Source organism: Callithrix jacchus, chromosome 2, assembly GCF_049354715.1.
Source record: "Callithrix jacchus isolate 240 chromosome 2, calJac240_pri, whole genome shotgun sequence".
NCBI lineage: Eukaryota > Metazoa > Chordata > Mammalia > Primates > Cebidae > Callithrix > Callithrix jacchus.
Genome location: NC_133503.1, coordinates 123,094,271 through 123,121,870, shown reverse-complemented (window position 1 = coordinate 123,121,870; position 27,600 = coordinate 123,094,271). Strand labels below are relative to the sequence as shown.

General features: G+C 36.3%; 1 long non-coding RNA gene and 1 pseudogene across 2 annotated transcripts in view; both read left to right on the top strand.

Annotated features, from left to right (window-relative positions):
• The window catches only part of LOC128931355 (uncharacterized), a 162,730-nt gene that overhangs the window by 35,677 nt on the left and 99,453 nt on the right, over positions 1-27,600 (top strand). Inside the window, exon 4 of one of the 2 annotated variants that reach the window (XR_008479657.2) lies at positions 638-805. The exons of the other annotated variant lie outside the window; for it this stretch is intronic. This is a non-coding gene — a long non-coding RNA (uncharacterized LOC128931355). Of the gene's footprint in view, positions 1-637; positions 806-27,600 lie in introns of those variants that run through there. 2 annotated transcript variants of the gene reach the window in all.
• LOC100399158 (single-stranded DNA-binding protein, mitochondrial-like) lies at positions 1,887-3,019 on the top strand (annotated as a pseudogene).

Sequence of the window (27,600 nt, the reverse complement as noted above, 5' to 3'; positions counted from 1 at the left end):
ACTGGCAACCAACAGAATGGGAAAAAATTTTTGCACTCTACCCATCTGAGAAAGGGCTAATAACCAGAATCTATAAAGAACTAAAACAGATTTACAAGAAAAAAACAAACAAACACATTCAAAAGTGATTGAAGGATATGAACAGGCACTTATAAAAGACATCGATGAGGCCAATAAACATATGAAAAAATGCTCATCATCACTGGTCATTAGAGAAATGCAAATCAAAACCACATTAAGATACCATCTCACACCAGTTAGAATGGCAATCATTAAAAAATATGGAGAAAACAGATGCTGGAGAGGATGTGGAGAAAAACAAACACTTTTACACTGTTGGTGGGAGTGTAACTTAGTTTGATCATTGTGGAAGACAAGGTGGCAATTCCTCAAGGACCTAGAAATAGAAATACCACTTGATCCAGCAACTCCATTACTGACTATATACCCAAATAAGTGTAAATTGTTCTATTATAAAGACACATGAACATGTATGTTCATTGTGGCACTGTTTGCAATAGCAAATACCTGGAACCAACCCAAATGTCCATCATCAATAGACTGGATAAAGAAAATGTGGTACATATATACCATGGAATACTACGCAGCCATAAAAAACCATTTGTGTCCTTTATAGGGACATGGATGAATTTGGAAACCATCGTTTTCAGCAAACTAACACAAGAACAGAAAACCAAACACCATATGGTGTCACTCATAGGTGAGTGTTGAACAATTAGAACACGTGGACACAGGGAGGGGAGCATCGCACACTGCGGTCACTATTGGGAGGCCAGCAGAGGGACAGCAGGAGTGTGGAGGGTGGGGAGGGATAATGAGGGGAGAAATACCAGATGTAGGTGATAGGGGGATGAAGGCAGCAAACCACCTTGCTATGTATGTACCTGTGCAACAATCCTGCATGATCTGCACATGTACCCCAGAACCTAGATTACAATTAAAAAAAAAAAAGAAATACAATTGCTATTATGATGGGTGGCTTGGCAGACTATTACCTAGTCATCAAAGCCCAGCGTCTCGTCTTCTTGGGGATACTGTTTATCTATATTTCTTGTCTGTCCTTGCAGATAAGTATGTTCATGTCACTGCTGAGTTGTAATCAGCAGACTAGGAATAGACACGATATACATCATTTCCAGGTTCCCCAAATTCTCTCACATATATCTCTCTATATTCTTCTCCTCTTTTATCTAGCTGGGATGGGAATAATGATGATGACTTTGGAAACTGCATATTGAACAAAGCAAGCCTCCTTCAGCTGGTCCCTGGATCAGCCCCTGAGAGCTCTTTCGCCTGAATCCTACTATCTTGCCTTCCATGAAATAATATTATATGAGCAAGAAGTAAACTTCTATTACATTAGCTTCTAATTTGAGGCCCATAGATCTCCAAGGGGTCTATAGATTGAATTCAGGGGGTCTGTGAACTTGGAATGGGAAAAATATGATTTTCACTGTCTTTCTTATGTCAGTTTAGCATTTTCTTCTGTTATGAGTATAGGGAACAAACCAGTATTAGGAGTACCTATGAAAAGTATTTTTGTATCACACTACACTTGTAGCAAATATGTGAAATTTTATTAAAGATTCAAAAAATATAGTAGTAATAAACCTTCTGGTATATTTAGTTATTTGGTGTTTTAATAAAGAAGAATATCTATTATTATATCATAAATCATTTTAATATTTTAGCACTGCATTTCAACATATTAGTTTCTTTTGAAACAAAAATATTAATGTGTTTAAAAACATTATTTTGATAATGTGCACACATGAACATACAGAGTGAAATAATAAAGGTTGGAGACTCAGAAAGGCGGGAGAGTGGGAGGGGAATGATGGATGAGAAATTATTTAGCAGGTACAATGTATACTATTTGGGTTATGCTTTTCAAAAAAACCAAGACTTTACCACCACACAAGGTATCCATGTAACAAAATTGCATTTGTACCCCTTAAATCTATAAAAATAAAAAATATATAAAATAAAAAGAAATCAAAACTTATTTTGAGAAGGGGTTCTAAGCTTCACCAGACTGCTAAAGTGGCCCTAGTATAAAAAGTTTACAAATGCTTGTTTATATTATGTTTGAGCCATTTTACAATTTGGGATATTTTTATTATACCTTTTAACATCACCCTAATTTACAGAAGCAATGAATGGTATTTCTGGGGATTTAGGAGTTGGTTATTACACATACATGAATTCATACACAAATCCTGTGGGGACATACTATTTATTGCAAATGTTTTTACCAGTTAATCTATGTCTTAATTTTTTAAAGTTTAATGTATGATATTCAGCTGTGTTGATATAGTCAAATATATGAATCTCATGTAATTTTTATATAGCTTTCCCATTTAAAAAATTATTTCCCAACCAGGTGAGGGAGGCAGGGAGGATGGATGCAAGGGAAATGCTGGAACCTATGTTTTGGCTGTGCACAGTCCTGGGTGGGTCGGGAGGCAGTGATGTCAAGAGCCGAAAGAGCAGACTGTAAGAAAAGAGAAGCTGTACTTTGAAGACCTGTATTAGAACTAATGAGAGCTGGATTTTGAAAATACTTGGCAGCACCTCTTAGGTGCTTCAGCAGTTTGTAAGACATGTGTCTGAAATAACTACCAGTTTGGTTTTTGAAAGATCCCAGAATTGTGTGCAGTTACTTGGGCAAGTAGGTCAGGACCCTGTCTTGAGACAGGTGGAAGGAAAAATTCCAGTCACAATATTTTCTCTAGCAACAGATGAGATGTGGTGATCAGGTGACAGTGAAATTTACCAAATGGACTGTGTCAGTCAAAAGACAACATGGCATAGAATATCAGTATTCCGGCCAGGCCTCAGAGATGTGGTATATCCGTATGTGAAAAAGGGGTCTCCAATTTATGTGAAAGAGGAAGTAGATTATGGTGAATACATGGATAAAAATAATGTGAGATGACAAGCAACAACAATCACAGCTGATAATATATTTCTGAGTGACCAGACAAAAGAGGAGTAGAGTAGATGATTCTTCTTTGGCCATCATTTGGTACAGTCTCTTTTCCAAGTCATGTGTAAACTTTGTAGTTTCCAAGGACAAGAATCAAAATACTCTTTTACATTAAAAAAAACCCTCTCACCTAGGTGGGTGTGCTGTTGTGCAGCTGCACACGACTAGGGCAATCATATCTAGGATTCCCAATTTTTTAATACTTACCTATGCATTTTATTTGTATTTAATTCTTTCATCCACTTGGAATATATTTCAATCCCTGTTGTGAGATGAATAAAAAAGATGGATATTCTTTCGAACACCATTTTTTGAGGAATTTAACATTTCCACCTCTATTTCTTTTGGAGCATATAAAAGTTCTTTAACATATTTGAGTGTGCTTTTGAACTGCTCCATGCTCACTGTGCACCAGTACCACATTTTAAAAGTTACTGTTTATCTTATAATATTGCTTAATATCTGATTGGACAAGTTTTCTTTCATTAGTACCAATTTTTGGTGTGTTTGATAGTCCTAAAAAAGTATTGTTCCCAAAAAAATGCAGAATGTGCTCTTGGCAAAATGGAACTTGGTTTGACAGTTGCAGGAAAATCTTGTATTTCTAAACAAAGAATGATTCCAAGATTTCTCTATATATTTGTTCCCAAAGAAAATATTTTATATTTCACCCACATATTTATGAGCAACTTCTCTTCAGATTTCTCACTTAGACATAATGTGTGATAAGAAGAGCTCTGGAATAAGAGTCAGAAATCCTCAACTTGAAACCAACTTTAATTCTTTGGAGGTGTCTAACCTGAGACAGTTTGCTATTGTTTTCGAGTTTTTGTTTACCCAAGGGTAAAATATGAATATAATTTCCATTCTACCTATCACACAGGACAGCTGTAAAGAATGAGATAATATATTTGAAATCTCTTTTAAAACTACATAGTATTACAGGTAACAAATTAGCATTTAATTAAAGTTACTGTTTTGCTGAAGCCAGAGATGTATTTACTCTTGTCTACATTCACCTTGCCACATTCTGTAGAGCATAATTTGATTTACGACAGATGTATCTTGGATATTGTGGGGATCGCTCCTGCGAAGGGCCCTTGACAGGACCCTCACCATCTTGAGCTTGAGCCCATACACCTTTCTCCTCTCCTGGAGGCTTTTGAGCTGAGGGAAAGGAGGAAGTCTGGTTGCACTGATTTTATAAACATCAATCTTTGCCTCTGACATTTGCAACAGAATGGCTGAGCTCAGGCCTTGTGGTCTAATGAGACATTGTATGGTTAGATATTGTGTGCTTCCCAGTTCCTTCTCTGCACAATAACTGTATGACTTTGTTTACCTCTGCTAACTCAGTCATATTGTTTGCATATGATTCTATATGAGTAGGCAAGGTTAGAATGACATTTGGAAAGGTCCAGCTATACCTTGTTAACAATCTTAATTGCTTGCTTAACTGATTTTAGAAAAACACATGTTTAGATTTATGGTCCCCTTTTTGCAAACTTTATTGTCCCTTTGCTGTATACCCTTTGATTAAGAGTCATACTTTCTGTACCCCTTTTCTTGTGATTTTTTGTTCTTGATTTTATTTCAAGATACAATGGAATGTACGTCACTCCTCAGACACTGAAAGGTATATAACCTGTAGTTTGCACAAATAAACTTGCTGTCTTGGCACTTATTGCTCCGGCATTGCCTGGCAGTCCTCCAGACCCCACTCTCTATCTATCTATCTTTTCTTCCGTGCACTCCCTCTTCCAGGTTAAGAACACTTAAGTGGGGCTGAGGCTCTCCACTGGTCAGAAGCCCCCCGGCAGATGTGCCGGACACCCACAGGATATTATCCAAGAAGGTTTAGTTTTACTGGAGAAGCCAAAAAGATCTCGTTATAAGTTAGTCCCATGACATGGACTCTGAGGATAGTATTAGACACTGGTTAGAATTTATGTACCTTCCAGTGTGTGATGGGATAACTGGGGAAGAAAATTAATAACCTGGTCTGATATGACCCAAAGTTAAAACTGGGGGATGAAAGTTAGGAGGGAGTTATACAAAGAAAATGAGAGCCTGGTTTTAGTTGTATAAAAGAATCCTTTGGAATAGGGATTAAGATTCTAAATGACTAAGAATTGTCAAATTTATACATGTCAAAGCCCATATTTACAAGGGTTTGTCAAACACAGGTCGAACACAGTGGTGATATATATACATATGTATATATATTTGGTAACATTTAATGCAGAGTTAAATTTTATTTCCTTGCAAAACAAACACATTCTTGGAAGACAGTGTATAGCACACTATGCCTTCCAAAATTATATGTACAAATTGTGATTGATATGTTTCTACTCTAAAGTTACCGTGTGTGTATAGTCTGTGCTGTTGTTGTGGAGAGAATTACTGCAAGCATCAACAAGGAAGTGCATTTTCTTACAAAATGGCCAGTATCATAAACAAATTTACCAAAACAAAGGGCATTTTTAAAAATATACTCCGTGTTCAGTCTTCTGTTGTTCTTTTTAAAATAAGTAATGTCTTTACCAATTAGGAGGAACGTGGTGAAGGAACTAGTATTTTATGGACTCCTACTTTGTGTCACCCATGCACAGCAGTATGTTACAATTACAGCACAAGATTCTTCTATTCATAATAACTTATAAGTTTGCCATTGTTAACTTGATAAGGCAGAAAAGGTATCCATACTGCTTGGCTTCTAGAATCTTCAAAACTATGTTTGGAAGCTAATTCTGGTTCTTAGGCACCATAAAAATCACTTGACTTCTTTAATTTTAAGGTTAATTTTTTCATTTCATTAAAATAGTGGCAATACCACCATTACTAATAGGAGTAATTATGATGTTACTACATTATAATGACATAGTAATAGTAGTAGGTAATAATAATAGTAGTGTGGAAGTAAGATAATACATGCAAAGAGTTTATTTATTGCCTTTTTTTTTTAAAGACAGAGTTTCACTGTGTTGACCAGGCTGGAGTGCAGTAGCACAATCTCGGCTCACTGCAACCTCCACCTCCTGGTTTCAAGCAATTCTCTGGCCTCAGCCTCTTGAGTAGCTGGGATTACAGGCACATGCCACCACATCCAGTTAATTTTTGTATTTTTAGTAGAGCCAGGGGTTTCCCCATGTTTACAGGCTGGTCTCAAACTCCTGACCTCAGTGATCCACCTGCCTTGGCCTCCCAAAGTGGTGGGATTACAGGTGTGATCCACCATGCTTGGCCTATTTATTGCTTTTAAAGCAATAAATAACTGTTCATAATTATTATTAAGACCCAAAAAACTTTTCCTGGTGACAACAAAATTTTCCCACTAAAATGAGTTTTAACAAATATTTTTTCTTACTAAAACTTCTACTCCAACTATGAAGTATCTAATTCATTCTGATTACTAATTGAATCTCCTTAATGTGTTCAGCATCACAAGCAGATAGGAATTCAGCCCTGCTTCATGCTAAATTTCTAAACTGCTATCTAAATGCCATGGACTGAGTGAAGCTAACTCAACTGGCCTCCAGAAACGAACAAAAATTCTTCTTAGCCTGACCGATTTAGCATTTAAAAAAACTATTTTAAAATAATACCTACATACAACATGAAGTGAGCGGCTAGAGTTGAATATATTTGCAAAAATAATTGAATTATAGTTCTTTAATTTCTCCAACAAAAAGTTTCTCAAAGTTTTTTTTTTTTTTGAAACGGAGTTTCGCTCTTGTTACCCAGGCTGGAGTGCAATGGCGCGATCTCAGCTCACCCAAACCTCCACCTCCTGGGTTCAGGCAATTCTCCTCCCTCAGCCTCCCGAGTAGCTGGGATTACAGGCATGCGCCACCATGCCCAGCTAATTTTTTGTATTTTTAGTAGAGACGGGGTTTCACCATGTTGACCAGGATGGTCTGATCTCTTGACCTCGTGATCCACCCGCCTCGGCCTCCCAAAGTGCTGGGATTATAGGCGTGAGCCACCGCGCCCGGCCAAAGATTTATAATTGTTAAAGAGAAGACTAAAATTCTTTCAAATTCGAGTCCACTGGCTTTCAGCTTACTCGGGGAAAGATTGACATTTTGGAATGGCCCACAAGGTTCTAAACAATCTGCCCCCCTTGGTGTTTTTCCTCCAAAATTCACACCTTTACCTCTAACACCTTGGTTTCTCCTCTCAGCACTAATTCTAGCTACACTAGTTCTTTCACCAAGACCAGAAGGTTCCTGTCTGCATCTGTCTTTTCCTATGCCTATTCCAGGATCTTCTCTGAGATATCCTGATGACTTCCTTGCTCACTTCATTTGGAAATGTACTTAAATGTGACTTTTTGGGTAAGGTCTATTTTGCTCCTCCACATAACTAATTTCCCCTTTCTTCAATGCCCCTGTCTCCCTTGCCTATTTAATTTTCCTCTATAACACTTGTCCACTATCTTATATACTTTTTATTTTACTCATTTATTTTCTTTATTATCTATCTATATCAACATTATATAAGTTGTAAGATAGCAAAGATTTCCATTTTGTTTATAGCTCTATCTCTAGTACCTAGAGTTCCTGGCACATAATAAGACACTTATGAAATCTTGACCAAATGAATGTATTCTTTCTTCAACTTTTAATTGATGACTTCCAATATGAAAAATAAATGGATAGTACCTTTTTATGACGGTAGACACTTAGATGTCTACTTTCAGTCCAAGAACAAGAAAGCACTCTAGGAGCTTAATTTATTTAAGAGGACATTCATACATAATGTTATACAACTGGAGGGAATAAAAAATGTGAGAAATGTAATGCTGGATAGGAGAGGCTGAACTTAGGAGTACTGGAATCTTCAACCGCAATGGAGACAACTAATTCAGTCATACAAGAAATTACAGAAAGAAGTACATAATAGAGACCTTCTATACCAAAATAAAATAATGTTAAGCTATGGAACAAGATATGTTAAAACTGTAAGTAAAACAGATATTGATGCTTTGTTCATCTTGATTGTTATATTGCATTATTTGGAATTAATTTTTAAAAAACTTTTGTGGCCCTTACTTCTGGTTTAATGGACAATTTCTACTTGCATATCCAACAAAATTACCACTACTACATTTCTGCAGATCTGCTAGCAATATTTGTTTATTTTGTCTTACATCTGCCTAATTTTTTAAAGCTCTATTTCAAGGCCATACAGCCCACACTTTCATGTGACAAGATTGACAGGTCAACCCCTTTTCTAACTTTAAGAAGGCTACCTAGACATCATTTTCAATCCTGATAATTGGTACAAATGGTATTGTGGGCAGAGGAAACGTGAAATGGAATTTGCTCAATTGTTGTAAAGGATGCAACATGGCATCTTATTAATGCAATAAAAGCCTAATAAAAGCCTTTGCACCCATCAGCTGGGCTGCAATGAGCAAGAAAAATTTCTTCTATAAAAAAGGGAGAAGGCTTATCTTTAATAATCAATAAAAATTTCTGGAAAGGATGATGTTGAAGTGATCCATGAACTTCTTGGTTCATGAAGTCTTTCATCTCGTGTAAAAAGCCTGTGAGTAGCTCTTTGGAATAGTGAGGGGCAAAGCTTGTGACATCATCTCTCAGAGAAGTAAAGCTGTTTGCTTCTCAAACAGACCTGTGATGACAGAGACTTGCATTTTGTTGCTTTTATTATTTCATTAATGTTGACTATCTTTTTCATGAAAACAATTGCTAAAAATATTCTGTTTCATCACTTAGATTCTTGTGACTTGCTAAGAATGTTTTTCAGAAGGATGATTAAATCATTAATTACAATAAACATTGGCTTTGTAACCTTATCTAAGAAGTACAACTCCAATACTTCCAAATGTTATTTTTAATAACACAGATTGTCTAAAAGTAAAGTTAATCAAATTCAAAGAGTTGTCTCACATTCATGCCTCTCATCTACCTCATTCCATGACAGCAGAAAGAAATTGACTTTTTATTTAAAGTTTCTCACTTTTCTAAGTCATTACTTTCCTTAAATTGCCTTCATAATATAAGACTAAAAGCTTTTTGATAAACAGAGGTCAAAAACATGACTTTTATTAAAAAGTTAATATAATAATTTTTGCTGCATTTGAAGAAAGCACATACACAAAATAACTCGTGGGTATTCTGACCAATATTTTCAACTGCATCTTCCCTTTCTTTCTACGCACACAAATGGTAACAAATAGGTGAAATTTTTTTAAAAAGCCAAAGACTGAGAGCCAATGATCTCTCCCTTGGTACATCTGACCATGAGAAAAGAGGTCAGAATTTACTCATGGGAATCTGCTGTCTCATTTTTCTCTGGTGTCCTAAGATATCCTTGCTTGTAAGAACATTCTAGAAACCTGTAGATAATTTCAGTTGAAGCTTTCTGTTCTACAGTCAAGTTCCAAGAACCAATGTCCCACATTTACTACGTCATTTGTCTACAGGTTTTTGTGTTCAACATTTACAGTACAGGAAAGCCCACTGCATTCTTATGGTTATATACTACTTTTAACTTTTCAAAGTGCTTTCAAAACAAAAGGGAAAAGTAAATGTGTTCCCTGTGAGAGTGACGTTGCCATATATGTCCAGTTTAGATATTAAGAATGTTAAAGTAAAACATAATGCCCAATACTTTTTAAGTCTTCAAAATTTGTTGAAAATTATCAGGTAAACATGACATAAGTGGTGAATCATATTTTCATGTGAGGCTCAGCCACCTGTAACATAAGTTCACTATCCATGCATGTGTCATGAGGCTTCTCAGCTACTTATACAAATACAAGTTAAAGAGAAATAGAAATCTTCTCCTCAAATATTTAAATTCTAAAGGAAAATTTGTTTCTGGATTTCAATTATATTTCCATTTTCATTGATTTCTTCTATTTCTTTGTAATATAATTGTTCTTACCAAGTATTTATCAACAAATTATGCCTTTCTTTCTTCAAAAAAACTCTTGATTTTTTATTTTAACTAGTAGGCAATCATCTATCTGCTGAAGAATATTGTAAATAGAATAATGCAATAAATTCCCATAAATATACCTTGTTTATCATAGTGGTGTGCAAAATATTTTCTAAAGCTGTGTCTACAAAGTCAACATGAACTGAGGTAAAGCACAGGAATAATTCATGACATGATATACCAATATATTTAAATAAATGTCTTTGTATGCAATTTTTCTCTCACTTGTGAGGACATAACCAAAAAGTAAAGTACTTGATGATCTAACATAATTTCTTATAAAAATTAATTCTGTTTAAATACAATGAAATTTCTTGTTAAATTACCTTTGCTAAGATATTAAGATTTTGTTTTGTCTTTAAAGAATTATTTTTGGGGTTTTTAGATCTGTTTTTGAAACTGAGGAACACAGTTATAAAATGACATGTTTAAGGCCATGGATAAAAATAGTAAATTATCAATAATCATTATAAAAACTATATCTAATATTTGGATTTACATAGTATGCATCTTCATTTAACTACTAGATAAATTTATTGCTAATTTCATGTATATGGTCCACATAGTCTAATCTCATATTTCGCTAAAAACAACCAGATGTTCAATACATTTTTTAGTTTCTGCCTGGGTCAGTCACTGTATATCATGTATTTCCCCAATGGACCATAAGTCTCAACCTTATTCTGCCCCATCCTACCCAAGGACTTTGACTTACTTTTATCAGAGATAATAACTTACTATGGTAGTATTTCCTGGTAGGGTTGGAGGAAAGAGAAAAATAAAACTAAAAAAAAATGGTGCTCTGAGACAAAAAGAGAAAAGTTTGAATAATTCAAAATATCTACAACCACACAAAATGATCTGATGAAACTTGCTTTCTACCTGTGAATTCACGCCCATCATATTTTCTAAGGTAAATCCCAAGATAAGACAAGAAGGTATTTGAAGTGGTATGGATTAATGTTCTGGCACTTGATGCCAGCTTCATCATGAAGCTACACTGGAAGCAGTTTAAGAAACATATTTTTAAAACAAGTATTCCTGTATCTTATTTCCAAGTCCCACTGTCTACCTTGAACTCTATTTCATTTAGCTGGAGTTTAGCCAGGTTATGCAGTCACTTTTTCAGCAGGCCTTCATCTTCCCAACACTGGGGCTCTGCCATGTTCTTGGTTACCTTCTCCCTACGGCTGTATTGTTTATTCAGGCTTATAGCATAAATGTAGCATTTTAAAGCTGAAAAGGCATTAAATAATCATTACATTTAATATCCTCCTTTCAGGAGTTTGGAAACCAGAGGTCAAATCAGAGGTCAAATTTACCCAATTAAGTACTAAAGGCATGGCTTGAGTATTGCTCATCACACAATACTTTTCTTTTCCTTCTCACGTTGACTACTACCAGTATATTTCGTACAAAGTAAGTTCTTTCTCACCTGATATGTTTCCTCCCTTCTCAATTACTCTTCCTTTCTGTGTGTTATCTTGTGTCTTGTTCCACAAGCAGAGAGGTGTTTTTCTTGAACAAAATGCAGGTCTGCAGCTGTATTCAGGTACAGATGGTCTGCATTCAGACCTCCACTTGTCAAAGAGAAACTTCTCATTATTTCTAAATTCAGAGAACCTACGATGTATCTGGAATTCTTTGAGCATATAGGAAACAATGTAATTTATCTCACTGAAATACAGAATTAAGAGACTGATTTTGAAACCTGTTCCCATCTCTAACTTTTCTATCAGCTGGCCTTTTCCTTATGTAACTGCTGTTACTATCAAAATCAGTCACATTTGCTTTAGAAATGGTCGAGGTATGAAAGTCTGGCACTGAAAATATTTACTCCCATGAAAACAGTGTGAGATATAGTTGAAACGATACTATTATTACCATTATTTAACTTCATTATGCATTAAATAGGCTTTCTCTTTCATTCTTTTTCAAGAACATAATCAGCAGATACATATAATTTCAATGAAAAACAATGTTGTCAGATCCAAATAACCAATTTCGAAATTAATATTTTTACTCTTGTAATCCATTAAAAAGTTCACAAATACCAGAACTTACCAGTTAAAGTAGACTGCATTTCTTGTTGTGATGTTTGTGAATGGTGTTTCAATATAATTGCATTTCTTCCTTTTGAATTGTCTTTTATAGCATTGACAGTCAAGGGTTTATATATAAACATGAGTAAGAAGTAACAATTCATTATCAAATGTCTGTTAAAGCTCTTTCTTCTTTCTTGATGGATTAGAAAAAACAAAACACATAAAGTTAGAGCAAAAGACTCTAGGAGGCCAAGGTTCTGAACAAAATTGTCCAGGGACTGCCTGTTTAACCTTAGGTAGGTTATTTCAGCGTTCTGTGGGTCAAATCCTACATCTACCAAATGCACTCAGTCTTTGCTTGTAAAATACAGGAAAGTCCTTGAGAAAATGCATTATGTGTTACAGTGCAAAGTAGGCTTATCATTGAGAGGAATACATTAAAGGGTTCATCTTCCACCTTTTGTGCTCATAAAATCAACCCATGTTTCTGGAAATGCATGAACTGACAGGGCTGTAAAAAAAGGGTGTATTTAATACAGCAAAGTTTTTCACTAACTAAATGTTGTGTGCCATGGTTCAGTTGAAACCGCCTAAAGGGTTCACCTTGCCTGCTGCCTAGACAGAGCTGATCCATCAAGACAAGGGAATTGCAACAGACAAAGAGTAATTCACACAGAGCTGGCTGTGTGGCAGACCGAAGTTTTTTTATTACTCAAATCAATCTCCTCAAGCGTTTGGGGAGCAGAATTTTTAAGGATAACTTGGTGGGTAGGGGGAAGCCAGTGAACCAGGAGCACTGATTGGCCAGAGATGAAATCACAGGGAGCGGGAGCTGTTTCTGGGTGGGAAGCTCAAGCTCAGATGAGCCAGTTTACAGATCTGGGAGGGGCCAGCTGGTCCATCAAGTGCAGGGTCTGCAAAATATCTCCAGCACTGATCTTAGGAGCAGTTTAGGGAGGGAAAGAATTTTGTAGCCTTCAACTGCATGAGTCCTAAGCCATAATTTCTACTCTTGTGGCTAATGTTAGTCTTACGAAGGCAATCTAGTCCCCAGGCAAGAAGGAGATCTGCTTTGGGAAAGGGATTTACTATCTTTATTTAAACTATAAACTAAGTTTCTCCCAAAGTTAGTTCAGCCGGCACCCAGGAATGAACAAGGACAGCTTGGAGGCTGGAAACAAGATGAGTCAGTTAAGTTGGATCTCTTTCACTGTCTCAGTCATAATTTTGCAAAGGCAGTTACAATCCCTCCCTTTCAGTTTTATAACACCTTCATCTTAGGGTGTAAGCTAGGAAGATAGGAAAAGGCCTTCAATTGCTCTGGCTTTTTCTGGCTGACAGGAGACGTAGTGGGAATGGGAGTGAACCCCAAGGTGAGAAGAATGGAACTGCTTTGCAACTGTCTGAGTGTACTCAGGCAAGCCTGGATGCGTTTTCAAGCCTTGCATGGCAAAATATTAGTACTCTCATCTATAGTTTTACTACAGGGATTAAGTAAATAGCCTACTATAAGGTAAATAACAAGTTCTAGGATGCGGAGCACAATACCCAAATTTAAAAGCAAAGATTTAAAAGTTTGGGGTTTCTAACCCACAAAGAATTTAGAATTTAGTCTAAACTATGGAAAAACCTCAAGAACAGCTAACAACAAGAGTGTACCATAGTTTCTATTTTGAAGCATAATTTTTCGCTCTCCAGCCCCCATTTTTATTAAAGACAAATCATAATAGAACTGATTTATTTACAAAATACACTTTAATCTTACTGTACTTGGCCTGATTATTTGCATAAAGTGTAGCAAGAATAATTATTTTTCACTTTGGCTTTTAAAATTGGCTTTGATAGAACTCTGTTACATGAAGTAACTCAGATAAGACTTTTTAAAAGCTAAGCCTAGATCAGACATAGCAGCTCACATCTGTAAACCCAGCACTTTGGGAGGCCAAGGTAGGCAGATCACCTGAGATCAGGAGTTCAAGACCAGCCTGACCAACATGGTGAAACCCGGTCTCCACTAAAATACAAAACAAAACAAAGCAAAAAAACATTAGCCAGGTGTGGCAGTGGGCGCATATAATCCCACCTATTTGGGAGGCTGAGGCAGGAGAATCACTTGAACCTGGGAGGTGGAGGTTGCAGTGAGTTGAGATCATGTCATTGCACTCCAGCCTGGGCAGCAAGAGTGAAACTCCACCAGAAAAAAAAAGGGTGAGCCCAGCCATGGGTTTGCACTCTCAAATACCTATGAGTTGGGCAACTTCCATGATTCTTGAGGTCCCACGATAACTTGGTGTTCCTGGGCCTGTTAGAAAGTGACATTCTTTTCTTACCACAGGTGAGCAACTTTGTCAGGGACTCCATGTGGCAAGGTATGAGGCCAGATTCCTCAACCGGATTTAATTTACTCTGTAAGTCAACCTTGAATTCTTTAAAGGAAGCATGCCATTCTAGTCAAAGCCTTGGTAAAATAACCAATTTCTCCAATTGTGTCCTGTTACAAAAGAAAACAGATTCTTATTGCACTTATGCAAATAACTATACTGCCATAAATTGGGTTTCCAAATTTGGGAGAAATCAGGAATAGAGGAACAAATATGCTCCAAAGTTTGTTCACAGGAGTGTATTTTACTCACTTATTAAAAGTTGAAAATAGCTCTAAAGAAATAAGTTCTCTTGACACTGATAACAAAAGGTTTAGCAATGTTTAACACATTAGTTCTCTATGAAAGTCCTAGAAATTTGACTTTTTCTTCGTTTCAATAGCACAATTTTTAAAGTTATATGAAACCTGCACTTACAGTCCTATATCTGATTATAAACTGCCTTTTGAAAAGAACCAAAGCAAGACAAAATGTCTGTGGATGACAAAACTTTATAGCCACTATTAAAGCTACAATTGACTAGAAAATTTGGTTACTTCTGTGGCATACAATTTTACATAATAATTATAATTATTAATAATGTACACTAAATTATGTCAACATTATAGAAGTTTCCCATAATTTTGGAACCCATACTAATAACATATTTATATAAATATAGTTCAAAGTAAACCAAACACCATTCAGTTTCCTAATCAAAAGTTTTTCATGTATTCTAATGTCACAATTTCTAGTGTTATTAATCAGAATCCTGCATTTAAGAGCACCTGTTAAATTTCATAGCTGACTATAAAACTATCTTTTAAAGAGGACCAAAATGAGACAACAATTGTCTGTGGTGACCAAAACATTTTGGGGCAGCCACAGGTAAAAACATGACTGCCAAGGAAATTTGTTACCTCTGTGGCGCACAGTCTGTTAACATAATAATTATAATTATTACTGATAACATATACTAAGTCATATTAGACTTATAGGAATTTCACATAATTTTGGAACCTATATCAATAACATATTTGCACAAATATAGGCCAAATAAAGCAAAACACGATTTCCTGTTTGACAATGTTTCCTGTATGATTTTTGCACCAAATAAGCCAAATGTCATTTTTGGACTCTAGAGGACCTAATATATAAAATATTAAGTAAGAAAGATACATAATTTATAATTTTATTTTGGAACATTTGTCAAATGAAAAGGTTTAAAACATTGGATATCACAAAATAGAATTTCAGATCACTGTAAGCCATTCATTTGGCCACAATGATAACTGGAAAAAATATTTTTTTAAAGAAAAACCTTTATTCTGATAGAAGAGACTTAGCTTTCCAAACAAGACCAAACGAAGATAGCATGAGGCCAACTGAATCTGTCTCTTCCCTCTGTCCCCTCCTTTTTTTTTCTGCCGTTTACCCAAAGGAGAAAACAAAATACTTTCATTATCTTTTAACAGTACATAAAAATTGTCTTCAAAAGAGAAAACCAAATTTCATGTTTACATTAGTGCATCTTTAATGTTAAAGCTACTTTTAAAGTAAAATTTTATATCTCCATCCAGTTTTAATTAGTTTGACCATAAGTTCTGATTTTCATAAACCTTTTAGAACCCTTTACAATTTTTCATCTAATGGCAGATCAATTTTCTAAGAAAACCCTCTTATTTAGACACGTGGGCCCAGATTCTAGCCCCACACCAGTGTGATTTATGTTTTCACCTAAGGAAAAAGCTAAATAATTTTTCTTTAAAATCTTAGCCAACTTGTTTATACCTCCAGAATTTTTACAAGATCAACCCTTTACAAACCCTTTTCACTTTGCTAAACCTTCTGTTTTGTTCTGTTACTCTTTTAGGTTAAGACAATCTTTAAAACCCTCTGAACTAGACCATATACCGTGTATGTAAAACTGCTTCCCTAGTGGTCTCAACTAGATGTTACAATGTTAACTCTTGGCAACTTTTATTTTTAGTGAAAAACCTGGTAAGTAAGCGATTTTAGTTATGTACTGGGGTGGGGCCTAGGACATCAGACAGAAATAAAGTCTGGCTTCTTTTAGCATAGCTAGCAGGGATGGCTTTCCATATGTCCCCAGGCCTTATCTATAATCTACTGTTCCAAAGTAGGTAAATCAAACTATTTTCAAAAGTCAAAGAAACCGTTTGACCTTAATGCATTAAGCAAATCTGATATCTGACCTTAATTTAGACCAAATGTCTATATTTTCAAGACATCTTATCAATAATCTTTAAAACCGTCTTTATTTCCAAAAGATTACTAAAGCCACCTGAACAAAAAGGCATTAAAGTTTCTATTTTTCTAACCAAATATTTGACTTAAGCACTTATTTTTCTAAGGCAATTAATCAGAGCTCTTGTATATATAAACAAACAACACATATAAATACACAGACAGAGAGACAAAAGATTCAGCATTTGTAAAATTTTTCATTTACCAGTTTCTTAATTGGATTGCTGGCTTCAGGGTGGAGCCCTTGGAGGAACAGGGCCAGGAAAGCACGTGTTTCTAGGGCCAATTAAGCAGCAAATAAGCAGCAGAAGGCAAAGACAGATCCCCAAAATTAAGAGTGCTATTTTATACTGGATCCTGGATCAAAATAAGGAGGGAAATATTACAAAAGAAGATAGTGCAATGCTTCTACCCTTCATTTAATTGCAAGGCAACCCAAGCCAATCAGTCCATTTTGTAATCAGCCCATTTCTCATGGGAGTCTCATCTCCCAGTGCGGGATGGAATGTTTCCTTATCTTCCAGGTGGTTGAGAGGGTGCTCTCTAATCCAAGTGGGCAGAGTCAGGTATCCCACCATAACTACTATTAGCCATCCCTTAAAGTATATTTCCTACCTAGTTATTACACACCAAAGCTCTCTTATAATGCAAAGTAATTTTTGATACCCTCAGAACTCAAAACATTCAGATTACACAATGCAAAACGGAACAGAGCCGTTGATTTTCAGAGAGATCCGTCCACTTTTAGTTCTGGGGTTTCATGAGGAAAACAGATGTTTTTGTTTTGTTTTGTTTTGTTTTGCTTTTCCAAAAATGGGCCTGTGGTACCCCTTTTGCTTTTCCTAATAAGTACCAAGATACAAAAAGTTATCTTCGGGCCTCTCATGTGTGCATTAAGAGTGTCAAGACAAAAAAAAAAAAATGGAGAGAAAAATGATTCCATCGACTAAGAAAAAAAAAATCTTTTTCCAGAAAAACAAATTCCAAAAAGAGAAAAACATAAAGGCATTTTAAATACATCTGTAGCTAGTTTATCCACTTTTAATTAAGCTGACTTTTAACCATAGTACTCTTAAAAAAGAAATTCTTTCAAATCTCTTATTATGAGACTTTAGCCATGCCAAGTAGCCAATATTTCTGTTGAACTTTGAGCTTTATCAAAGATGACCTGCTAGTTGCTTTAAATACATGGCGAGCAGTTTCCTTTCTTACAGGATTTAGAATCTCCACAAGGCAGTTCAGAGAAAGAAAACTTCAAGAGAGGAAATCAGAAGCTATCTATAAGGGAAAATAAACCTCAATAAATGGCAAACTTACACAAATAACGAAACAGAAAGGAATCATTCCAGAGCCCACAACTGAACCCAGGCCACCACTGTCAAAAGATAAAGCCTTAGCTACTGAGCCGTACAGCATTGAGCAAAATTTCTATTGCTTTTCCCAGAAGGAGCCTAGAGAAGCCAATTTCAAGCTTGCAAGGCTTTTAACTGCTGAAGAAAAAATTTTAGCATTAACTATGACATGAACTTCCAAATTGCTATCCTCTGGGTCATTGAAACCAAAAGAAAGTATCCCCACATGGTCAGAAGTTTAAGCTTTTAAGAACACAAAATAAGACAGAGAAATTTCATACAATATTGGTTTTAGGGACCCGCAGCAAAGTTTGCAACTGACCAGCCTGCCAAGCTAACTTGAAAAGCAGGCTTATACGGGTCCTAAACTCACATTCTATCCTATGATACCTCTTTCTCCATTACAGAACACAGAAAGACAAATTGTTAGCACGAAGTACACCAGATTTGCTATAGCCTAAGACTAGTCTCACAAATCCTTTTTTCTATTAATCAAACCATTGCACAGGAGACAAATAGTTTACTGTTTATCCAGACAGAGAAAGAGAGAGAGACCAGAAATGTAGGCAGTAAGAATTTTTTTGCCTTTTTGCTGGCATACCAGGTTTCTGGGTTCCCTCTCTCTGCAACTTCCAGAAGAATGGAACAGCCTCTGATGACCCTGCTCACTTGTGCTATAGCTGTGGGGTTCAGACCATTTTATAAGATAAAATCCCCTTTATTGCTTTATGGAAACAAAGACAAGATTCTCAGTTTGCAAGATGCTGCCCAACAGGCTGCATGGGGAACAGAATTAACATTTTCCATCTCAGCAAAATGTACATAACAAAACAGACGTTAATCACCTCTTTTGACACCCAATATCAGCCTGGCAAACTCAAACTTTTTCCCATTGGTTCCCGTTGTCTTTGATCCACTCTAGGTGGGGATGCTGACATCTAAATGATAATTCACAATGGAATCTCTGGGCAAGGGGAAGAGCAGATAGTTACGCTGAGAGACAGGCCTGTTGAGCCTTCTTTAGAATTCATCAAATGTGGGCAGACAAATGAGGAGGGTTCTCTGAGTTAGGCCTGTTAGATTTCCATCAGCAATCCCGCTGAGATCTCTTCCACATATACAAACACACACAAAGACGAGATGGACAGAAGGCCTTCCAAATCAGATCCCTAACCAAAAACTCCAAAAGTATTCCTCCTAAGCTATTCTCCTATTCTCTATCTGAGAAACTTCCTCAAAATCTTCCTGATTGAGCAGAAGTATTCCAAACCAGGACTCTTTTTACTAGTTAGAAAGGTCCAACTGAGACCCTCTCCCAGGAGCTGAACAGACAGCATGTAGTGGGGCTACAGACACAGACACGGCATAGTTGAGCTACAAACAGACACCCTGCATTGGGGCTACAGACATTCCAGCATATGGCTACAGAACTAGTCAGAAGAAGGAAAGAGATATTGGCAGCACCTAAGATATTCACCAATCCAGACCCCCAACAATGGGGCTACAGACAGACACCTCACCACTGGGGCTACAGACAGATGCCCTGTGATAGGGCTACAGTTAAGGGATGTCTCTCCAGGACTTTCTCTATTGCAATTAAATCCATGTACATTGGGTTGGCAGCACACGACCAGTGGAGAGAGTATCAAAGTCAGTCCCCACTCCAAGAGAACTAGGCAGCAACTTGGGCTGGCTTCTGAATCTATCACTGGAGGGGGGGGCACTGAACCATGGGAAGATAGCTATAAGGGCAATCCTGGACAAGACCCCAAACTTGTAACTACTCAAGGAGTTTACCTTGCTCATTGCCTAGACTGACCCAATTCATCAAGACAAGGGAATTACAGTAGAAAAAAAGTAATTCATGCAGAGCCAGCTGTGTGGGAGATTTGCGTTTTATTATTACTCAAATCAGACTACCCCAGCATTCAGGGAGTAGAGTTTTTAAGGATGACTTGGTGGGCAGGGGCAAGCCAGTGAACCAGGGAACCAGGTGTGCTGACTGGTCAGAGGTGAAATCATAGGGAGTCAGAGCTGTCTTTTTTGCATTCAGTCAGTTCCTGGATACAGCTGATCCATCAAGTGCAGGGTCTGCAAAATATCTCCAGCACTGATCTTAGGAGCAGTTTAGGGAGGGTCAGAATCTTGCAGCCTTCAGCTGCATGAGTCCTAAGCCATAATTTCTACTCTTGTGGCTAATGTTAGTCTTACAAAGGCAATCTAGTCCCCAGGTAAGACAAACAGCCGCTTTGGGAAAGGGCTTTTACCGTCTTTGTTTAAACTATAAACTCAATTTCTCCCAAAGTTAGTTCAGCCTGTGCCCAGGAATGAACAAGGACAGCTTAGAGGTTGGAAGCAAGATGGAGTCAGTTAAGTTAGATCTCTTTCACTGTCTCAGTCATAATTTTGCAAAGGCAGTTTCACAGTTACTGAGGAGGAAGGGCAGAGAATAGTTTATCTGATGAATCTGTAGAAATTCATCTTTCTATAGCCAAAGAAACTGCTCTGTCAGAAGGAGAAAGCAAGGAGAATATGTTATATGGGCATATTTCTACTTAACAAAATCTAGGGAAAGCTAATTGTTCCAAGTTAAGATCAGAAAGATATGACAAAAGTGACAAATGTGAATTTGTTTTACAAATCTTTCCAGTATTCGGATACACGATGAATGACTCATCCAGGGGCCTATTTTTGCACAGGGCCACAAAGACTGGTAACTGTTTATGAGTGGGCAAAAGGGACCCAGCAGAGTAATCATCTGGCAATTCAGATGCAGATTGCAGGCATGCAGGAAAAGGCTGGGAGCTTGCAGCCATGATGGGTAAAATCACTGACTTTAGTTATCAAGACCAAGGGTTAAATATATGTTTACTTTGTTAGGGATGAATCAGACTGAACAGCAATTGTCTCTAGTTGGGTAAACGGAGTAGAATGGCTATTGTGAGTACCTGGAAAATGTTGTTGCCCTGTGCGAGACTGAAAAAAAATGTCCCTACTACCGTCTCCATTGGCCAAGCAATCTTGTGGCAAACATTTACATATATTATACAAACATTGCGATGTCCTTTATGCCTTGTTGTGCTGCAAACTAGTTAATATTATTGAATGTAGGGTATATGAAAGAAGAATGAGTTGAAAATGAGATCTCAAATCCACATAATTAAAAGTATTTTGATTTAGAGGAATGGTAAAACAAGTGTCTCTACTGTAGAAAGCGTGTGACTTCAGACAGGTCAGCTCAGTGTGTCTGTATTAACAAACTACTCTAAGCCTGACACTGTAACACTTGTGAGGGATAAATTCATGGGAGAAGAATCCTCAAGAAAAGGAGGCCTTTCCTCAGGCGGGATAAATTAAAGTAACAATAGTTGCATGTTCAAATACTATGTTGTAGGGCCAGGATTATAAATCTCACAGAAATTTAAAGAGATCGCTCAAAATAAAAAATGAAGTTAAAAGTTTTGATGATCCATTTTACATTTGATCAGTTGGGAAGCAATGTAGTGTGATAGAAAACTAACTATATAATTTTTTTTAAATTACTCATTTCCTTTAAGCTTGAGCTTTTTTACTTGCAAGTTGAAAATCAATCTAATGAGAATAAACAATGCTTACTGACAATATATCCCATTTAGAATTTCAAACTAGACTTCCAAGCCAGTTTATGAGCCATTATTTCACTCTTAATGCCTTACCTCTAAAGAAAAATTATCGGATCTGAAGATAAGCTTTCAGAACTGATGTTCTATGATAATATATCAACATTCACTGATTGATTAAAATCAAACTTAAAAACAAAACATAACTATCTTTTAAATTAACAACAAAAAATGAATAAGACAATGCTTATGGTGATGTAATAATTGTGCAATTGCTGATGGAATTGGAATTCTTTAGGATGCAAATTGGAAATATCTATTATACTCGTATGTTTTGACCTAATAATTCTATCTTTGTCTAAGGTATAATATATAGTGCAGGAAACCTAATAGTACAGAGGTGCTCACTCCAACTTTGATCAATAGAGCAATGTATTATATGCAACTAAATTAAAAAAATAGAGCGCTGATTAGGGAGATTGATGGAATATCATAAAACTACTAAAACTGACAGTTATAAAGACTATAATAAAGGCAACACAAGTGTCCATCCAAGTGAAAATAAAAACGTGGTATATTCACAATGGTTTTTTATACAGAAATCATAATGAATGACATAGGGTGACAGACAACTTTGGAAATAAATCATAATTTATTAGTAATAAGATTATTAAGTGAAAAATAAATTCCAAAAGATTACATCCAGTATGCTCAACTCTTAATCTCAAATAAAATATAAGCTTTTGAAGAGTTCATCTAAATGCAATACATGAAATAAGAGATTGGCAAAAACAGAACTTTGGATAATTGTTACTTTTAGTAGGGAAAGGCAGAGGGAGTAATGAGGAACAAAGCATTTGATACAAGTTAATATGTAGCTCCTAATATTTGAGGGGATGATAGTGAATTGGTGAGAGATCTTATAGCATTACAAATAAGTAAGTAAAAATAGGAACACTTTTACACTGCTGGTGGGAGTGCAAATTAGTTCAACCATTGTGGAAGAAAGTGTGGCAATTCCTCAAGGACCTAGAAATAGAAATTCCATTTGACCCAGCAATCCCATTACTGGGTATATATCCAAAGGACTATAAATCGTTCTACTATAAGGACACATGCACGCGAATGTTCATTGCAGCTCTGTTTACAAGAGCAAAGACCTGGAATCAACCCAAATGCCCATCGATGATAGACTGGACTGGGAAAATGTGGCACATATACACCATGGAATATTATGCAGCAATCAAAAACGATGAGTTCATGTCCTTTGTAGGGACATGGATGAATCTGGAGAACATCATTCTCAGCAAACTGACACAAGAACAGCAAATGAAATACCACATATTCTCACTCATAGGCAGGTGATGAACAATGAGAACACATGAACACAGGGAGGGGAGCACTACACACTGGGGTCTATTGGGGGGAATAGGGGAGGGACAGCATGCGGAGGGGAGCTGGGGAGGGATAGCAAGGGGAGAAATGCCAGATGTGGGTGAAGGGAAGGAAGACAGCAAATCACACTGCCACGTGTGTACCTATGCAACTATCTTGCATGTTCTGCACATGTACCCCCAAACCTAAAATGCAATAAAAAAAATAAATAAAATTGTCATAAAAATAAAAAATCTATATACTTAAAAAATGTTAATAGGGCCTTGCATGAACATTAAATAGCATCTGTCAAGAAACAAAGATTATAATTCCCGTAATTATGTATACCTAAGGGCCAAAGGGGAGGAAAAGACTAAGGCACATATTTTTAAAACATTCAACATTTTTTAAGGATTTACTAATAAATGACTAGACAATAATAAACACAAATAATGGTTGTGTTACTGTGGTGACTGTGATATTTTTCTTTTCTCTTTCAAATTTTCTAAAACATATTTTAATGAGAACAAAAGTTTACAACTCATTAAAAACAGTGTGTAGAACTACAGGTCTGTATGTCAATGGACTTTTATAAACATGAAATAGACAAATGAAATAAACTAAAATGGCTTGGTATTTCAGCAGGTTGTGGACCAGTCCCCATAGCTGAAAGACCTGAGAGGAGTCACTATTGACCTTGCTTTGTCAAAAAATTTAAGAATCAATCAAGAAAAAACAAATGTGACTATTTGTGAGAGACCATGCCAGACCCAATGAGTATTGAAAACTTATGTTACCTGCTAGAAAAATCTCTATTTGCCATCGACCCAGAAGGTGCAACAGTTGGGTTTCAAACATAAAAACAATTATTACAGATATGCTCTCTGACTCAGTTATTTCTACAAAGGTGTATATGGAAGAGTTTTAGATGAACATACATAGCATGGGCTCTTAGTCCATTAATGGAATGTTAATATGCAGAAAACCAGTAAGAATAGGGTATGATTGATAACAGAAGCAAACTGATTGGACACCATACAATGATCACAGAGCAGGACACTGCTGCATACTTGTATTCTAGTGAATACACTAGAAAGCTGGCTCCAGAATTGGAAAAATATTACACCAAATTTATGTTTTCATAAAACATTTAGCCTTTGATTTGTAGATATTTTAGGCCATTTCCACCTTCCTTTTGGCTTTTGAAACATAAAGCATAGTATTACTTTAAAATATAGTAATTCTCATATGTGAAGAATACTAGATGCATGAAATGAGCAGTACATTTTGTAGCACTGTATTATGTATGTTTTCCTCTAATTCAGTGTTTTCTTTGAAGTGTAATCTGTAATACAAATAAGTCAGTATATTTCATAGTATATTTATTTCAGTTTCTTTTCCCCTGGTAATTAAAAAAATATCTTCTTGGACAAGAAGTAACTTTTAGAAACAAAATGTCCACTTGGGGAATTTTAAAGGATCCTTTTCCTTTTTCATCTTTTTTGTACTATCCTTTATTGCAAAATACCAATAACACTCAAAAAGTATTTTGCAAAATACTTATAATTTCTTATCAATCATATTTTATAATTCAAAGTGTTTGGGTTTTCTCTACTTCCTAGTTATTTAAAGACTATGCCCCTCAACAGTAGGCATGGAAGGCTGTGGAGTGAAATGAAATTGAGCCTATGGTTTTAAAGAAAAATAGTTGAATTTGAATCCTCATCTTGCTCCTTAGAAAAAAAATCATGTAAATTCTTTTAATCTAATTTTGCTAACATGTGCGTAGGAAGAAGAGGAAGGCAGCCAACATATTCTTTTGAAAACAAGTAAGTTAGTGTCCATTCATAAAAGCAAGTCTTACTCTTTTCACTATTAGGGTAAATAACATGAAGCCAGCTTTTTTCCCTGTGCAAGTTAGTCAAGTGTATCCTACAAGGACATGAAAACGCTAAATGATTTTTTTTTTCAAGGTCTCTCTTTCAAACACAGGCACCTATTGTCAGACAATGTCAGTGCCTGCCATGTTTCCCTAAGAGTGAGCATAGCAGCATTTGATCTCAGCAGAATTGAACTGCATGTCTGAAGCTCCTATGTAAGCACCTATATAGGTGTGCTGAGGAGATTCTTGGCATGAGGCTTCACTGTGTCAGAAAGTGGAATAGAAACGTGGCACAAGTGAATTCTGAAAGTGTAAACATAGCCTCTGAGGCTTCTTGCCTTGCTATAAATCATGATGTTTCAACATATATATTGCTTGTGTTTGTGCATTTTTAAATTGCTTAAATTATTCGTGTTTATGCACAAAGATTAGAAATAAAAAATAAAAGCAAGAGGGAAAAAATTGCGCATAATCCTAGCACTATTGGCATGATTAGTCATTTGCACTGTGTTAGTGTGTAAGCACTAGTAGCATTTTGGAGAATAGTTTTTTCCAATGTGTATGAATGAAATAAATGTATGTTTAAAGTGTAGTTTTGGGAAACTACACTTAGCATATAGCCACATGTCATCAACATGCTACGCATTTATCAATATAGACCCCGTCACTTTTAATGATTGGGTAGAATTCCATTTTATGACTGTATGAGTTATTTAAGTATAAACATATGGCTGTCCATTTATTTTCAGTTTTCCTCCTATTGTAAAGAATATTGTGATATTCAAATCTTCACATTTTCCTTTTGATGAATCCATCTGATTATTAAGGAAAATTCTTAGAAATGGAATTTCTTAATTAAATACATCACTTCCCTTCATATATCATAAGATTTTTACTAATTTTAATCTGTAAGAGTGTGTTGCTTTTTAGTCTCAATCAGAGTGTGAATTTTCCTTATTTAACTCTTTGATAGCCCAATAGTTGGTGAGGGCAGAGAAGACATCTTGTCTTATATTCAGGGTTATGGTTACTAGTGAAGTAGAATATTTTCATTATATTTTATTAACCACTTGTTTTTTGATTTTTGTAAGTTGCTTGTTTATATCTTTTGCCCACTTTCCTAGTGGCTTTTATATTCTTTTTATTGACAATTTGCAAGAATTTTATATACTGAAGTCATTAACCTTTTCTGTCAGACATAGTTATATTTTTGTTTGTCATTTGCTTTTTCACTTGGACTGTGTTATTTTTCCTGACACAAATGTCTTAAAATATTTATTTACTTAGATCTTTCCATTTCTGCCTTAATTATTGATTGAAAGAGCTTTCTGCATCTCTATAAATGCACTCACATTTTCCTCTAATACTGTTACATTTCATTATTTGTACTTACATCTAATTCATTTGGATAACTTATTTTATTTTAAGGTGTTAATTAAGGATCTGCATTTATTCTTGTCAAATGGTTAGTCGCCATCACACTTAAAAAAAAGAAATTATCATATTATACACTTTTTCTTTGATAATTTAAAATGCCCCCTTTATTGCATACTGAATTCTTATCTGTAGTTTTGTCTGTTTCTGAGCTTTCTGTTTTGTTTCCCTGATCTCTCTATTTTGGCACAAGCTACATACTGTTTTAATAGTTGAAGCTTTGTAATTTTTTAAAAACTTGATATGGGAGAACAATCCAAGATGGCCGATGGCTAACATCCCGGGATTGCAGCTCTCAGGGAAGGCGCAGAGAGCTAGAGGATGCCACACTTTCAGACAGTCTGGTCGCTCACAGAGCAGAAGATCCCCCAGTGGTGGAAACACACGGGTCGCCAGCGCGACTCTCGTGGTTGGCGCAGCAGTTCCGCCGGCACCTCGGCGTGGCAGCTCTCGGAGCAGAGTAAATGGGACCGCTTCCCCTTCTGACCGAGGTTGGGAGCCCCGGGAAGGTAGAGTCGCCTACTACGGAAACAAGAAGGAAGCCCGACAGGAGAATCCTGGGCAGAAAAGCACCATCAGTTTTAACTCTGCTGCTCTGGCCCTGGGAACTAACAACCTGGACGTCCACTCAAGAGACCTAATCTGAAAGTTGGTAATTTCAAAGACGAGAGGAGGATAAATTTACAATGACGGGAAGAAACCAGCGTAAAATAGCTGAGAATACTCAAAGTCAGAACGCCTCTCCCTCTAAAGATGATCACAGTTCCACATCAACAATGGAACAAGGCTTGATGGAGAACGAGCGCCTCCTGATGACAGAATCACTCTTCAAGGAATGGATAATAACAAACTTCGGTGAGTTAAAAGAACATGTTGTAGCCCAACGTAAAGAAACTAGGAACTTTGAAAAAAGGTTTGATGAAATCCTATTAAGAATAGACAACTTAGAGAGGAGTATGAGTGAATTAATGGAACCGAAGAATACAATACAGGAACTCCGAGAAGTATGCACAGGTTTAAACACTCGAATTGTTCAAGCAGAAGAAGGGATATCAGAGGTCAAAGTCCGACTTAATGAAATAAAACGTGAAGAAAAGATTAGAGAAAAAAGGATAAAAAGGAATGAGCAAAGTCTCCAAGAAATGTGGGACTATGTGAAAAGACCAAACTTACGTTTGATAGGTGTACCTGAATGCAACGGAGAGAATGAATCCAAGCTGGAAAATACCCTTCAGGATATTATTCAGGAAAATTTTCCTAAACTAGCAAAGCAGGTCAACATTCAACCCCAGGTAATACAGAGAACA